Here is a 16,427-nt window from a genome sequence, read left to right as displayed (position 1 = left end):
GTGTAGGGTGTAGAGTGTAGGGTATAGGGCGTTGGGTATAAAGTGTAGAGTGTAGGGTATAGAATGTAGGGTATAAAGTATAGAGTGTAGGGTGTAGAGTGTAGGGTATAGAATGTAAGGTATAGAGTGTAGGGTATAGAGTGTATGTTATAGAGTGTATGGTATAAAGTGTAGAGTGTAGGGTATAGAGTGTAGGATATAGAGTGTAGGGTATAGAGTGTAGGGTATAGAGTATAGAGTGTAGGGTATAGAGTGTAGGGTTGAGAGTGTAGGGTAGAGAGTGTAGGGTAGAGAGTGTAGAGTGTAGGGTATAGAGTGTATGGTATAGAGTGTAGGGTATAGAGTGTATGGTATAGAGTGTAGGGTATACAGTGTAGAGTGTAGGGTATAGAGTGTAGGTTATAGAGTGTAGGGTATAGAGTGTAGGGTATAGAGTGTAGAGTGTAGGGTATAGAGTGTAGGGTATAGAGTGTATGGTATAGAGTGTAGGGTATAGAGTGTATAGTGTAGGGTATAGAGTGTAGGGTATAGAGTGTAGGGTATAGAGTGTATGGTATAGAGTGTAGAGTGTTGGGTATAGAGTGTATGGTATAGAGTGTAAGGTATAGAGTGTAGAGTGTAGGGTATAGAGTGTAGGGTATAGAGTGTAGGGTATAGAGTTTAGAGTGTAGGGTATAGAGTGTAGGGTATAGAGTGTAGGGTATAGAGTGTAGAATGTAGGGTATAGAGTGTAGGGTATAGAGTGTAGAATATAGAGTGTATGTTATAGAATGTAGGGTATAGAGTGTAGAGTGTAGGGTATAGAGTGTAGAGTGTAGGGTATAGAGTGTAGGGTATAGAGTGTAAGGTATAGAGTGTAGGGTGTAGAGTGTAGGGTATAGAGTGTATGATATAGAGTGTAGGGTATAGAGTGTAGGGTATAGAGTATGGTATAGAGTGTAGAGTGTAGGGTATAGAGTGTAGGGTTATAGAGTGTAGAGTGTATGGTATAGAGTGTATGGTATAGAGTGTAGGGTGTAGAGTGTATGGTATAGAGTGTAGGGTATAGAGTGTAGAGTGTAGGGTATAGAGTGTAGAATATAGAGTGTAGGGTGTAGAGTGTAGGGTATAGAGTGTAGAGTGTAGGGTATAGAGGGTAGGGTATAGAGTGTAGAGTGTATGGTATAGAGTGTAGGGTATAGAGTGTATGGTATAGATTGTAGGTATAGAGTGTATGGTATAGAGTATAGGGTATAGAGTAAAGGGTATAGAGTGTAGAGTGTAGGGTATAGAGTGTATGGTATACAGTGTAGAGAGTAGGGTATAGAGTGTAGGATATTGAGTGTAGGGTATATAGTGTAGGGTATAGAGTGTAGAGTGTAGGGTATAGAGTGTAGAGTGTAGGGTATAGAGTGTAGGGTATAGAGTGTAAGGTATAGAGCGTAGAGTGTAGGGTATGGAGTGTATGGTATATAGTGCAGGGTATAGAGTGTTTGGTATAGAGTGTAGGGTATAGAGTGTAGAGTGTAGGGTATAGATTGTAGAGTGTAGAGTGTAGGGTTTAGAGTGTAGGGTATAGAGTGTATGGAATAGAGTGTATGGTATAGAGTGTAGGGTATAGAGTGTAGGGTATAGAGTGTAGAGTGTGGGGTATAGAGTGTAGAGTGTAGGGTATAGAGTGTAGGGTATAGAGTGTAGGGTATAGATTGTAGGGTATAGCCTGTAGGGTATAGAGTATAGAGTGTAGGGTATAGAGTGTAGGGTATAGAGTGTAGAGTGTAGGGTGTAGAGTGTAGGGTATAGAGTGTAGGGTGTAGAGTGTAGGGTATAGAGTGTAGGGTATAGAGTGTAGGGTATAAAGTGTAGAGTGTAGGGTATATTGTGTAGGGTATAGAGTGTAGGGAATAGAGTGTAGTGTATAGAGTGTAGGGTATAGAGTGTAGGGTATAGAGTGTAGAGTGTGGGGTATAGAGTGTAGAGTGTAGAGTATAGAGTGTAGGGTATAGAGTGTAGGGTATAGAGTGTAGAGTGTAGGGTATAGAGTGTAGGGTATAGAGTATAGAGTGTAGGGTATAGAGTGTAGGGTATAGAGTGTAAAGTGTAGAGTGTAGGGTATAGAGTATATGTTATAGAGTGTAGGGTATAGAGTGTAGAGTGTAGGGTATAGAGTATAGAGTGTAGGGTATAGAGTGTAGGGTATAGAGTGTAAGGTATAGAGTGTAGGGTATAGAGTGTAAGGTATAGAGTGTAGGGTGTAGAGTGTAGAGTGTAGGGAATAGAGTGTATGGTATAGAGTGTAGGGTGTAGAGTGTATGGTATATTGTGTAGGTTATAGAGTGTATGGTATAAAGTGTAGAGTGTAGGGTATAGCGTGTAGGGTTTAGAGTGTAGAGTGTAGGGTATAGAGTGTATGGTATAGAGTGTAGAGTGTAGGGTATAGAGTGTATGGTATAGAGTGTAGGGTATAGAGTGTAAGGTATAGAGTGTAGAGTGTAGGGATTAGAGTGTAGGGTATAGAGTGTAGTGTATAGAGTGTAGAGTGTAGGGTATAGAGTGTAGGGTATAGAGTGTACAGTGTAGGGATTAGAGTGTAGGGTATAGAGTGTAGGGTATAGAGTGTAGGGTATAGAGTGTAGAGTGTAGGGTATAGAGTGTATAGTGTAGGGTATAGAGTGTATGGTATAGAGTGTAGGGTGTAGAGTGTAGGGTATAGAGTGTAGGGTATAGAGTGTAGAGTGTAGGGTATAGAGTGTATGGTATAGAGTGTAGGGTGTAGGGTATAGAGTGTATGGTATAGAGTGTAGGGTATAGAGTGTAAGGTATAGAGTGTAGAGTGTAGGGATTAGAGTGTAGGGTATAGAGTGTAGGGTATAGAGTGTAGAGTGTAGGGTATAGAGTGTAGGGTATAGAGTGTACAGTGTAGGGATTAGAGTGTAGGGTATAGAGTGTAGGGTATAGAGTGTAGGGTATAGAGTGTAGAGTGTAGGGTATAGAGTATATAGTGTAGGGTATAGAGTGTATGGTATTGAGTGTAGGGTGTAGAGTGTAGGGTATAGAGTGTAGGGTATAGAGTGTAGAGTGTAGGGTATAGAGTGTATGGTATAGAGTGTAGGGTGTAGAGTGTGAGGTATAGAGTGTAGGGTATAGAGTGTATGTTATAGAGTGTATGGTATAAAGTGTAGAGTGTAGGGTATAGAGTGTAGGGTATAGAGTGTAGGGTATAGTGTGTAGAGTGTAGGGATTAGAGTGTAGGGTATAGAGTGTAGGGTATAGTGTGTAGAGTGTAGGGTATAGAGTGTAGGGTATAGAGTATAGAGTGTAGGGTATAGAGTGTAGGGTATAGAGTGTAAAGTGTAGATTGTAGGGTATAGAGTATATGTTATAGAGTGTAGGGTATAGAGTGTAGAGTGTAGGGTATAGAGTATAGAGTGTAGGGTATAGAGTGTAGGGTATAGAGTGTAAGGTATAGAGTGTAGGGTGTAGAGTGTAGAGTGTAGGGTATAGAGTGTAGGGTATAGAGTGTAAGGTATAGAGTGTAGAGTGTAGGGTATAGAGTGTAGGGTATAGAGTGTAGGGTGTAGAGTGTATGGTATAGAGTGTAGGTTATAGAGTGTATGGTATAAAGTGTAGAGTGTAGGGTATAGCGTGTAGGGTATAGAGTGTAGAGTGTAGGGTATAGAGTGTATGGTATAGAGTGTAGAGTGTAGGATATAGAGTGTATGGTATAGAGTGTAGGGTATAGAGTGTAAGGTATAGAGTGTAGAGTGTAGGGATTAGAGTGTAGGGTATAGAGTGTAGGGTATAGAGTGTAGAGTGTAGGGTATAGAGTGTAGGGTATAGAGTGTAGGGTATAGAGTGTACAGTGTAGGGATTAGAGTGTAGGGTATAGAGTGTAGGGTATAGAGTGTAGGGTATACAGTGTAGAGTTTAGAGTGTAGGGTATAGAGTGTATGGTATAGAGTGTAGTGTATAGAGTATGGTATAGAGTGTAGAGTGTAGGGTATATAGTGTAGGGTATAGAGTGTAGAGTGTATGGTATAGAGTGTATGGTATAGATTGTAGGGTGTAGAGTGTATGGTATAGAGTGTAGGGTATAGAGTGTAGAGTGTAGGGTATAGAGTGTAGGGTATAGAGTGTAGGGTGTAGAGTGTAGGGTATAGAGTGTAGCGTGTAGGGTATAGAGTGTAGGGTATAGAGTGTAGAGTGTATGGTATAGAGTGTAGGGTATATAGTGTATGGTATAGAGTGTAGGTATAGAGTGTATGGTATAGAGTATAGGGTATAGAGTAAAGGGTATAGAGTGTAGAGTGTAGGGTATAGAGTGTATGGTATACAGTGTAGAGTGTAGGGTATAGAGTGTAGGGTATTGAGTGTTGGGTATAGAGTGTAGGGTATAGAGTGTAGAATGTAGGGTATAGAGTGTAGGGTATAGAGTGTAGGGTATAGAGTGTAGGGTATAGAGTGTATGTTATAGAATGTAGGGTATAGAGTGTAGAGTGTAGGGTATAGAGTGTAGAGTGTAGGGTATAGAGTGTAGGGTATAGAGTGTAAGGTATAGAGTGTAGGGTGTAGAGTGTAGGGTATAGAGTGTATGATATAGAGTGTAGGGTATAGAGTGTAGGGTATAGAGTATGGTATAGAGTGTAGAGTGTAGGGTATAGAGTGTAGGGTATAGAGTGTAGAGTGTATGGCATAGAGTGTATGGTATAGAGTGTAGGGTGTAGAGTGTATGGTATAGAGTGTAGGGTATAGAGTGTAGAGTGTAGGGTATAGAGTGTAGAATATAGAGTGTAGGGTGTAGAGTGTAGGGTATAGAGTGTAGAGTGTAGGGTATAGAGGGTAGGGTATAGAGTGTAGAGTGTATGGTATAGAGTGTAGGGTATAGAGTGTATGGTATAGATTGTAGGTATAGAGTGTATGGTATGGAGTATAGGGTATAGAGTAAAGGGTATAGAGTGTAGAGTGTAGGGTATAGAGTGTATGGTATACAGAGTAGATTGTAGGGTATAGAGTGTAGGATATTGAGTGTAGGGTATATAATGTAGGGTATAGAGTGTAGAGTGTAAGGTATAGAGCGTAGAGTGTAGGGTATGGAGTGTATGGTATATAGTGCAGGGTATAGAGTGTTTGGTATAGAGTGTAGGGTATAGAGTGTAGAGTGTAGGGTATAGATTGTAGAGTGTAGAGTGTAGGGTTTAGAGTGTAGGGTATAGAGTGTATGGAATAGAGTGTATGGTATAGAGTGTAGGGTATAGAGTGTAGGGTATAGAGTGTAGAGTGTGGGGTATAGAGTGTAGAGTGTAGGGTATAGAGTGTAGGGTATAGAGTGTAGGGTATAGATTGTAGGGTATAGCCTGTAGGGTATAGAGTATAGAGTGTAGGGTATAGAGTGCAGGGTATAGAGTGTAGAGTGTAGGGTGTAGAGTGTAGGGTATAGAGTGTAGGGTATAGAGTGTAGGGTATAAAGTGTAGAGTGTAGGGTATATTGTGTAGGGTATAGAGTGTAGGGTATAGAGTGTAGAGTGTAGGGTGTAGAGTGTAGGGTGTAGAGTGTAGGTTATAGAGTGTAAGGTATAGAGTGTAGGGTATAGTGTGTAGGTTATAGAGTGTAGGGTATAGAGTGTAGGGTATAGAGTGTATGGTATAGAGTGTAGGGTATAGAGTGTAGGGTATAGAGTGTAGGGTATAGAGTATAGAGTGTAGGGTATAGAGTGTAGGGTATAGTGTGTAGGTTATAGAGTGTAGGGTATAGAGTGTAGGGTATAGAGTGTATGGTATAGATTGTAGGGTATAGAGTGTAGGGTATAGAGTGTAGGGTATAGAGTATAGAGTGTAGGGTATAGAGTGTAGGGTTGAGAGTGTAGGGTAGAGAGTGTAGAGTGTAGGGTATAGAGTGTATGGTATAGAGTGTATGGTATAGAGTGTAGGGTATAGAGTGTAGAGTGTAGGGTATAGAGTGTAGGGTATAGAGTGTAGGTTATAGAGTGTAGGGTATAGAGTGTAGGGTATAGAGTGTAGAGTGTAGGGTATAGAGTGTAGGGTATAGAGTGTATGGTATAGAGTGTATAGTGTAGGTTATAGAGTGTATAGTGTAGGGTATAGAGTGTAGGGTATAGAGTGTATGGTATAGAGTGTAGGGAATAGAGTGTAGAGTGTATGATATAGAGTGTATAGTATAGAGAGTAGGGTATAGTGTAGAGTGTAGGGTATAGAATGTAGGGTATAGAGTGTAGGGTGTAGAGTGTAGGGTATAGAGTGTAGGGTATAGAGTGTAGAGTGTAGGGATTAGAGTGTTGGGTATAGAGTGTAGGGTATAGAGTGTAGAGTGTAGGGTATAGAGTGTAGGGTATAGAGTGTAGGGTATAGAGTGTAAAGTGTAGAGTGTAGGGTATAGAGTGTATGTTATAGAGTGTAGGGTATAGAGTGTAGAGTGTAGGGTATAGAGTTTAGAGTTTAAGGTATAGAGTGTAGGTTATAGAATGTAAGGTATAGAGTGTAGGGTGTAGAGTGTGGGGTATAGAGTGTAGGGTATAGAGTGTAGGGTATAGAGTGTATGGTATAGAGTGTAGGGTATAGAGTGTATGGTATAGAGTGTAGGGTATAGAGTGTAGAGTGTAGGGTATAGAGTGTAGGGTATAGAGTGTAGAGTGTAGAGTATAGAGTGTAGGCTATAGAGTGTAGGGTATAGAGTGTAGAGTATAGAGTGTAGGGTATAGAGTGTAGAGTGTAGGGTATAGAGTGTAGGGTATAGAGTGTAGGGTGTAGAGTGTAGGGTATAGAGTGTAGAGTGTAGGGTATAGAGTGTATGGTATAGAGTGTAGGGTATAGAGTGTAGGGTGTAGAGTGTAGGGTATAGAGTGTAGGGTATAGAGTGTAGGGTATAGAGTGTAGAGTGTAGGGTATAGAGTGTAGAGTGTAGGGTATAGAGTGTAGGGTATAGAGTGTAGGGTATAGAGTGTAGGGTATGGAGTGTAGAGTGTAGAGATTAGAGTGTAGGGTATAAAGTGTAGGGTGTAGAATGTAGGGTATAGACTGTAGAGTGTAGGGTATAGAGTGTATGGTATAGAGTGTAGGGTATAGAGTGTAGGGTGTAGAGTGTAGGGTATAGACTGTAGGGTATAGAGTGTAGAGTGTAGGGTATAGAGTGTAGGTTATAGAGTGTAGGGTATAGAGTGTATGGAATAGAGTGTACGTTATAGAGTGTAGAGTGTAGGGTATAGAGCGTAGGGTGTAGGTTATATAGTGTAGGTTATAGAGTGTAGAGTGTAGGATATAGAGTGTATGGTATAGAGTGTAGGGTGTAGAGTGTAGGGTATAGACTGTATGGTATAGAGTGTAGACTGTAGGGTATAGAGTGTATGGTATAGAGTGTATGGTATAGAGTGTAAGGTATAGAGTGTAGATTGTAGGGATTAGAGTGTAGGGTATAGAGTGTAGGGTATAGAGTGAAGAGTGTAGGGTATAGAGTGTAGGGTATAGAGTGTAGGGTATAGAGTGTACAGTGTAGGGATTAGAGTGTAGGGTATAGAGTGTAGGGTATAGTGTGTAGGGTATAGAGTGTAGAGTGTAGGGTATAGAGTGTAGGGTATAGAGTGTAGGGTATAGAGTGTAGAGTGTTGGGTATAGAGTGTAGAGTGTAGGGTATAGAGTGTAGAGTGTAGGGTATAGAGTGTAGGGTGTAGAGTGTAGGGTATAGAGTGTAGTGTATAGAGTGTGGAGTGTAGGGTATAGAGTGTATGGTATAGAGTGTAGGGTGTAGAGTGTATGGTATAGAGTGTAGGTTAAAGAGTGTATGCTATAGAGTGTAGAGTGTAGGGTATAGCGTGTAGGGTATAGAGTGTAGAGTGTAGGGTATAGAGTGTATGGTATAGAGGGTAGGGTATAGAGTGTAGGGTATAGAGGGTAAGGTATAGAGTGTAGAGTGTAGGGTATAGAGTGTATGGTATAGAGTGTAGGGTATAGAGTGTAGGGTATAGAGTGTAGGGTATAGAGTGTAGAGTGTAGGGATTAGAGTGTAGGGTATAGAGTGTAGGGTATAGAGTGTAGAGTGTAGGGTATAGAGTGTAGGGCTTAGAGTGTAGGGTATAGAGTGTAGAGTGTAGGGATTAGAGTGTAGGGTATAGAGTGTAGGGTATAGAGTGTAGGGTATAGAGTGTAGAGTGTAGGGTATAGAGTGTAGAGTGTAGGGTATAGAGTGTAGTGTATAGAGTGTAAGGTATAGAGTGTAGAGTGTAGGGTATAGAGTGTAGTGTATAGAGTGTAAGGTATAGAGTGTAGAGTGTAGGGAATAGAGTGTAGTGTATAGAGTTTAGAGTGTAGGGTGTAGAGTGTAGGTTATAGAGTGTAAGGTATAGAGTGTAGGGTATAGTGTGTAGGTTATAGAGTGTAGGGCATAGAGTGTAGGGTATAGAGTGTATGGTATAGAGTGTAGGGTATAGAGTGTAGGGTATAGAGTGTAGGGTATAGAGTATAGAGTGTAGGGTATAGAGTGTAAGGTTGAGAGTGTAGGGTAGAGAGTGTAGAGTGTAGGGTATAGAGTGTATGGTATAGAGTGTATGGTATAGAGTGTAGGGTATAGAGTGTAGAGTGTAGGGTATAGAGTGTAGGGTATAGAGTGTAGGTTATAGAGTGTAGGGTATAGAGTGTAGGGTATAGAGTGTAGAGTGTAGGGTATAGAGTGTAGGGTATAGAGTGTATGGTATAGAGTGTATAGTGTAGGTTATAGAGTGTATAGTGTAGGGTATAGAGTGTAGGGTATAGAGTGTATGGTATAGAGTGTAGGGAATAGAGTGTAGAGTGTATGATATAGAGTGTATAGTATAGAGAGTAGGGTATAGTGTAGAGTGTAGGGTATAGAATGTAGGGTATAGAGTGTAGGGTGTAGAGTGTAGGGTATAGAGTGTAGGGTATAGAGTGTAGAGTGTAGGGATTAGAGTGTTGGGTATAGAGTGTAGGGTATAGAGTGTAGAGTGTAAGGTATAGAGTGTAGGGTATAGAGTGTAGGGTATAGAGTGTAAAGTGTAGAGTGTAGGGTATAGAGTGTATGTTATAGAGTGTAGGGTATAGAGTGTAGGGTATAGAGTTTAGAGTTTAAGGTATAGAGTGTAGGTTATAGAATGTAAGGTATAGAGTGTAGGGTGTAGAGTGTGGGGTATAGAGTGTAGGGTATAGAGTGTAGGGTATAGAGTGTATGGTATAGAGTGTAGGGTATAGAGTGTATTGTATAGAGTGTAGGGTATAGAGTGTAGAGTGTAGGGTGTAGAGTGTAGGGTATAGAGTGTAGAGTGTAGAGTATAGAGTGTAGGCTATAGAGTGTAGGGTATAGAGTGTAGAGTATAGAGTGTAGGGTATAGAGTGTAGAGTGTAGGGTATAGAGTGTAGGGTATAGAGTGTAGGGTGTAGAGTGTAGGGTATAGAGTGTAGAGTGTAGGGTATAGAGTGTATGGTATAGAGTGTAGGATATAGAGTGTAGGGTGTAGAGTGTAGGGTATAGAGTGTAGGGTATAGAATGTAGGGTATAGAGTGTAGAGTGTAGGGTATAGAGTGTAGAGTGTAGGGTATAGAGTGTAGGGTATAGAGTGTAGGGTATAGAGTGTAGGGTATGGAGTGTAGAGTGTAGGGATTAGAGTGTAGGGTATAAAGTGTAGGGTGTAGAATGTAGGGTATAGACTGTAGAGTGTAGGGTATAGAGTGTATGGTATAGAGTGTAGGGTATAGAGTGTAGGGTGTAGAGTGTAGGGTATAGACTGTAGGGTATAGAGTGTAGAGTGTAGGGTATAGAGTGTAGGTTATAGAGTGTAGGGTATAGAGTGTATGGAATAGAGTGTACGTTATAGAGTGTAGAGTGTAGGGTATAGAGCGTAGGGTGTAGGTTATATAGTGTAGGTTATAGAGTGTAGAGTGTAGGGTATAGAGTGTATGGTATAGAGTGTAGGGTGTAGAGTGTAGGGTATAGACTGTATGGTATAGAGTGTAGACTGTAGGGTATAGAGTGTATGGTATAGAGTGTATGGTATAGAGTGTAAGGTATAGAGTGTAGATTGTAGGGATTAGAGTGTAGGGTATAGAGTGTAGGTTATAGAGTGAAGAGTGTAGGGTATAGAGTGTAGGGTATAGAGTGTAGGGTATAGAGTGTACAGTGTAGGGATTAGAGTGTAGGGTATAGAGTGTAGGGTATAGTGTGTAGGGTATAGAGTGTAGAGTGTAGGGTATAGAGTGTAGGGTATAGAGTGTAGGGTATAGAGTGTAGAGTGTTGGGTATAGAGTGTAGAGTGTAGGGTATAGAGTGTAGAGTGTAGGGTATAGAGTGTAGGGTGTAGAGTGTAGGGTATAGAGTGTAGTGTATAGAGTGTGGAGTGTAGGGTATAGAGTGTATGGTATAGAGTGTAGGGTGTAGAGTGTATGGTATAGAGTGTAGGTTAAAGAGTGTATGCTATAGAGTGTAGAGTGTAGGGTATAGCGTGTAGGGTATAGAGTGTAGAGTGTAGGGTATAGAGTGTATGGTATAGAGGGTAGGGTATAGAGTGTAGGGTATAGAGGGTAAGGTATAGAGTGTAGAGTGTAGGGTATAGAGTGTATGGTATAGAGTGTAGGGTATAGAGTGTAGGGTATAGAGTGTAGGGTATAGAGTGTAGGGTATAGAGTGTAGAGTGTAGGGATTAGAGTGTAGGGTATAGAGTGTAGGGTATAGAGTGTAGAGTGTAGGGTATAGAGTGTAGGGTATAGAGTGTAGGGTATAGAGTGTAGAGTGTAGGGATTAGAGTGTAGGGTATAGAGTGTAGGGTATAGAGTGTAGGGTATAGAGTGTAGAGTGTAGGGTATAGAGTGTAGGGTATAGAGTGTAGAGTGTAGAGTATAGAGTGTAGGCTATAGAGTGTAGGGTATAGAGTGTAGAGTATAGAGTGTAGGGTATAGAGTGTAGGGTATAGAGTGTAGGGTATAGAGTGTAGGGTGTAGAGTGTAGGGTATAGAGTGTAGAGTGTAGGGTATAGAGTGTATGGTATAGAGTGTAGGGTATAGAGTGTAGGGTGTAGAGTGTAGGGTATAGAGTGTAGGGTATAGAGTGTAGGGTATAGAGTGTAGAGTGTAGGGTATAGAGTGTAGAGTGTAGGGTATAGAGTGTAGGGTATAGAGTGTAGGGTATAGAGTGTAGGGTATGGAGTGTAGAGTGTAGGGATTAGAGTATAGGGTATAAAGTGTAGGGTGTAGAATGTAGGGTATAGACTGTAGAGTGTAGGGTATAGAGTGTATGGTATAGAGTGTAGGGTATAGAGTGTAGGGTGTAGAGTGTAGGGTATAGACTGTAGGGTATAGAGTGTAGAGTGTAGGGTATAGAGTGTAGGTTATAGAGTGTAGGGTATAGAGTGTATGGAATAGAGTGTACGTTATAGAGTGTAGAGTGTAGGGTATAGAGCGTAGGGTGTAGGTTATATAGTGTAGGTTATAGAGTGTAGAGTGTAGGGTATAGAGTGTATGGTATAGAGTGTAGGGTGTAGAGTGTAGGGTATAGACTGTATGGTATAGAGTGTAGACTGTAGGGTATAGAGTGTATGGTATAGAGTGTATGGTATAGAGTGTAAGGTATAGAGTGTAGATTGTAGGGATTAGAGTGTAGGGTATAGAGTGTAGGGTACAGAGTGAAGAGTGTAGGGTATAGAGTGTAGGGTATAGAGTGTAGGGTATAGAGTGTACAGTGTAGGGATTAGAGTGTAGGGTATAGAGTGTAGGGTATAGTGTGTAGGGTATAGAGTGTAGAGTGTAGGGTATAGAGTGTAGGGTATAGAGTGTAGGGTATAGAGTGTAGAGTGTTGGGTATAGAGTGTAGAGTGTAGGGTATAGAGTGTAGAGTGTAGGGTATAGAGTGTAGGGTGTAGAGTGTAGGGTATATAGTGTAGTGTATAGAGTGTGGAGTGTAGGGTATAGAGTGTATGGTATAGAGTGTAGGGTGTAGAGTGTATGGTATAGAGTGTAGGTTAAAGAGTGTATGCTATAGAGTGTAGAGTGTAGGGTATAGCGTGTAGGGTATAGAGTGTAGAGTGTAGGGTATAGAGTGTATGGTATAGAGGGTAGGGTATAGAGTGTAGGGTATAGAGGGTAAGGTATAGAGTGTAGAGTGTAGGGTATAGAGTGTATGGTATAGAGTGTAGGGTATAGAGTGTATGGTATAGAGTGTAGGGTATAGAGTGTAGGGTATAGAGTGTAGAGTGTAGGGATTAGAGTGTAGGGTATAGAGTGTAGGGTATAGAGTGTAGGGTATAGAGTGTAGAGTGTAGAGTGTAGGGTATAGAGTGTAGAGTGTAGGGTATAGAGTGTAGTGTATAGAGTGTAAGGTATAGAGTGTAGAGTGTAGGGTATAGAGTGTAGTGTATAGAGTGTAAGGTATAGAGTGTAGAGTGTAGGGAATAGAGTGTAGTGTATAGAGTGTAGAGTGTAGGGTGTAGAGTGTAGGTTATAGAGTGTAAGGTATAGAGTGTAGGGTATAGTGTGTAGGTTATAGAGTGTAGGGCATAGAGTGTAGGGTATAGAGTGTATGGTATAGAGTGTAGGGTATACAGTGTAGGGTATAGAGTGTAGGGTATAGAGTATAGAGTGTAGGGTATAGAGTGTAGGGTATAGGGTGTAGGTTATAGAGTGTAGGGTATAGAGTGTAGGGTATAGAGTGTATGGTATAGAGTGTAGGGTATAGAGTGTAGGGTATAGAGTGTAGGGTATAGAGTATAGAGTGTAGGGTATAGAGTGTAGGGTTGAGAGTGTAGGGTAGAGAGTGTAGAGTGTAGGGTATAGAGTGTATGGTATAGAGTGTATGGTATAGAGTGTAGGGTATAGAGTGTAGAGTGTAGGGTATAGAGTGTAGGGTATAGAGTGTAGGTTATAGAGTGTAGGGTATAGAGTGTAGGGTATAGAGTGTAGAGTGTAGGGTATAGAGTGTAGGGTATAGAGTGTATGGTATAGAGTGTATAGTGTAGGTTATAGAGTGTATAGTGTAGGGTATAGAGTGTAGGGTATAGAGTGTATGGTATAGAGTGTAGGGAATAGAGTGTAGAGTGTATGATATAGAGTGCATAGTATAGAGAGTAGGGTATAGTGTAGAGTGTAGGGTATAGAATGTAGGGTATAGAGTGTAGGGTTTAGAGTGTAGGGTATAGAGTGTAGGGTATAGAGTGTAGAGTGTAGGGATTAGAGTGTTGGGTATAGAGTGTAGGGTATAGAGTGTAGAGTGTAGGGTATAGAGTGTAGGGTATAGAGTGTAGGGTATAGAGTGTAAAGTGTAGAGTGTAGGGTATAGAGTGTATGTTATAGAGTGTAGGGTATAGAGTGTAGAGTGTAGGGTATAGAGTTTAGAGTTTAAGGTATAAAGTGTAGGTTATAGAATGTAAGGTATAGAGTGTAGGGTGTAGAGTGTGGGGTATAGAGTGTAGGGTATAGAGTGTAGGGTATAGAGTGTATGGTATAGAGTGTAGGGTATAGAGTGTATGGTATAGAGTGTAGGGTATAGAGTGTAGAGTGTAGGGTATAGAGTGTAGGGTATAGAGTGTAGAGTGTAGAGTATAGAGTGTAGGCTATAGAGTGTAGGGTATAGAGTGTAGAGTATAGAGTGTAGGGTATAGAGTGTAGAGTGTAGGGTATAGAGTGTAGGGTATAGAGTGTAGGGTGTAGAGTGTAGGGTATAGAGTGTAGAGTGTAGGGTATAGAGTGTATGGTATAGAGTGTAGGATATAGAGTGTAGGGTGTAGAGTGTAGGGTATAGAGTGTAGGGTATAGAATGTAGGGTATAGAGTGTAGAGTGTAGGGTATAGAGTGTAGAGTGTAGGGTATAGAGTGTAGGGTATAGAGTGTAGGGTATAGAGTGTAGGTATGGAGTGTAGAGTGTAGGGATTAGAGTGTAGGGTATAAAGTGTAGGGTGTAGAATGTAGGGTATAGACTGTAGAGTGTAGGGTATAGAGTGTATGGTATAGAGTGTAGGGTATAGAGTGTAGGGTGTAGAGTGTAGGGTATAGACTGTAGGGTATAGAGTGTAGAGTGTAGGGTATAGAGTGTAGGTTATAGAGTGTAGGGTATAGAGTGTATGGAATAGAGTGTACGTTATAGAGTGTAGAGTGTAGGGTATAGAGCGTAGGGTGTAGGTTATATAGTGTAGGTTATAGAGTGTAGAGTGTAGGGTATAGAGTGTATGGTATAGAGTGTAGGGTGTAGGGTATAGACTGTATGGTATAGAGTGTAGACTGTAGGGTATAGAGTGTATGGTATAGAGTGTATGGTATAGAGTGTAAGGTATAGAGTGTAGATTGTAGGGATTAGAGTGTAGGGTATAGAGTGTAGGTTATAGAGTGAAGAGTGTAGGGTATAGAGTGTAGGGTATAGAGTGTAGGGTATAGAGTGTACAGTGTAGGGATTAGAGTGTAGGGTATAGAGTGTAGGGTATAGTGTGTAGGGTATAGAGTGTAGAGTGTAGGGTATAGAGTGTAGGGTATAGAGTGTAGGGTATAGAGTGTAGAGTGTTGGGTATAGAGTGTAGAGTGTAGGGTATAGAGTGTAGAGTGTAGGGTATAGAGTGTAGGGTGTAGAGTGTAGGGTATAGAGTGTAGTGTATAGAGTGTGGAGTGTAGGGTATAGAGTGTATGGTATAGAGTGTAGGGTGTAGAGTGTATGGTATAGAGTGTAGGTTAAAGAGTGTATGCTATAGAGTGTAGAGTGTAGGGTATAGCGTGTAGGGTATAGAGTGTAGAGTGTAGGGTATAGAGTGTATGGTATAGAGGGTAGGGTATAGAGTGTAGGGTATAGAGGGTAAGGTATAGAGTGTAGAGTGTAGGGTATAGAGTGTATGGTATAGAGTGTAGGGTATAGAGTGTAGGGTATAGAGTGTAGGGTATAGAGTGTAGAGTGTAGGGATTAGAGTGTAGGGTATAGAGTGTAGGGTATAGAGTGTAGAGTGTAGGGTATAGAGTGTAGGGTATAGAGTGTAGGGTATAGAGTGTAGAGTGTAGGGATTAGAGTGTAGGGTATAGAGTGTAGGGTATAGAGTGTAGAGTGTAGAGTGTAGGGTATAGAGTGTAGAGTGTAGGGTATAGAGTGTAGTGTATAGAGTGTAAGGTATAGAGTGTAGAGTGTAGGGTATAGAGTGTAGGGCATAGAATGTAGGGTATAGAGTGTAAGGTATAGAGTGTAGAGTGTAGGGTATAGAGTGTATGGTATAGAGTGTAGGGTAGAGAGTGTAGAGTGTAGGGTATAGAGTGTAGGGTATAGAGTGTAGGGTATAGAGTGTAGAGTGTAGGGTATAGAGTGTAGGGTATAGTGTATAGAGTGTAGGGATTAGAGTGTAGGGTATAGAGTGTAGGGTATAGAGTGTAGGGTATAGAGTGTAGGGTATAGAGTATAGAGTGTAGGGGATAGAGTGTAAGGTATAGAGTGTAAAGTGTAGAGTGTAGGGTATAGAGTGTAGATTGTAGGGTATAGAGTGTAGGGTGTAGAGTGTAGGGTATAGAGTGTAGGGTATAGAGTGTGGAGTGTAGGGTATAGAGTGTATGGTATAGAGTGTAGGGTGTAGAGTGTATGGTATAGAGTGTAGGTTAAAGAGTGTATGCTATAGAGTGTAGAGTGTAGGGTATAGCGTGTAGGGTATAGAGTGTAGAGTGTAGGGTATAGAGTGTATGGTATAGAGGGTAGGGTATAGAGTGTAGGGTATAGAGGGTAAGGTATAGGGTATAGAGTGTATGGTATAGAGTGTAGGGTATAGAGTGTAGAGTATAGAGTGTAGGGTATAGAGTGTAGGGTATAGAGTGTAGAGTGTAGGGATTAGAGTGTAGGGTATAGAGTGTAGGGTATAGAGTGTAGGGTATAGAGTGTAGAGTGTAGAGTGTAGGGTATAGAGTGTAGAGTGTAGGGTATAGAGTGTAGTGTATAGAGTGTAAGGTATAGAGTGTAGAGTGTAGGGTATAGAGTGTAGTGTATAGAGTGTAAGGTATAGAGTGTAGAGTGTAGGGTATAGAGTGTAGGGTATAGAATGTAGGGTATAGAGTGTAAGGTATAGAGTGTAGAGTGTAGGGTATAGAGTGTATGGTATAGAGTGTAGGGTAGAGAGTGTAGAGTGTAGGGTATAGAGTGTAGGGTATAGAGTGTAGGGTATAGAGTGTAGAGTGTAGGGTATAGAGTGTAGGGTATAAAGTGTAGGGTATAGATTGTAGGGTATAGTGTATAGAGTGTAGGGATTAGAGTGTAGGGTATAGAGTGTAGGGTATAGAGTGTAGGGTATAGAGTATAGAGTGTAGGGGATAGAGTGTAAGGTATAGAGTGTAAAGTGTAGAGTGTAGGGTATAGAGTGTAGATTGTAGGGTATAGAGTGTAGGGTATAGAGTGTATGGAATAAAGTGTAAGGTATAGAGTGTAGAGTGTAGGGTATAGAGTGTAGCGTATAGAGCGTAGGGTGTAGGGTATAGAGTGTAGGGTGTAG

This window comes from Ranitomeya imitator, chromosome 10, assembly GCF_032444005.1.
Source record: "Ranitomeya imitator isolate aRanImi1 chromosome 10, aRanImi1.pri, whole genome shotgun sequence".
Lineage (NCBI taxonomy): Eukaryota > Metazoa > Chordata > Amphibia > Anura > Dendrobatidae > Ranitomeya > Ranitomeya imitator.
This window is presented reverse-complemented; position numbering follows the sequence as displayed.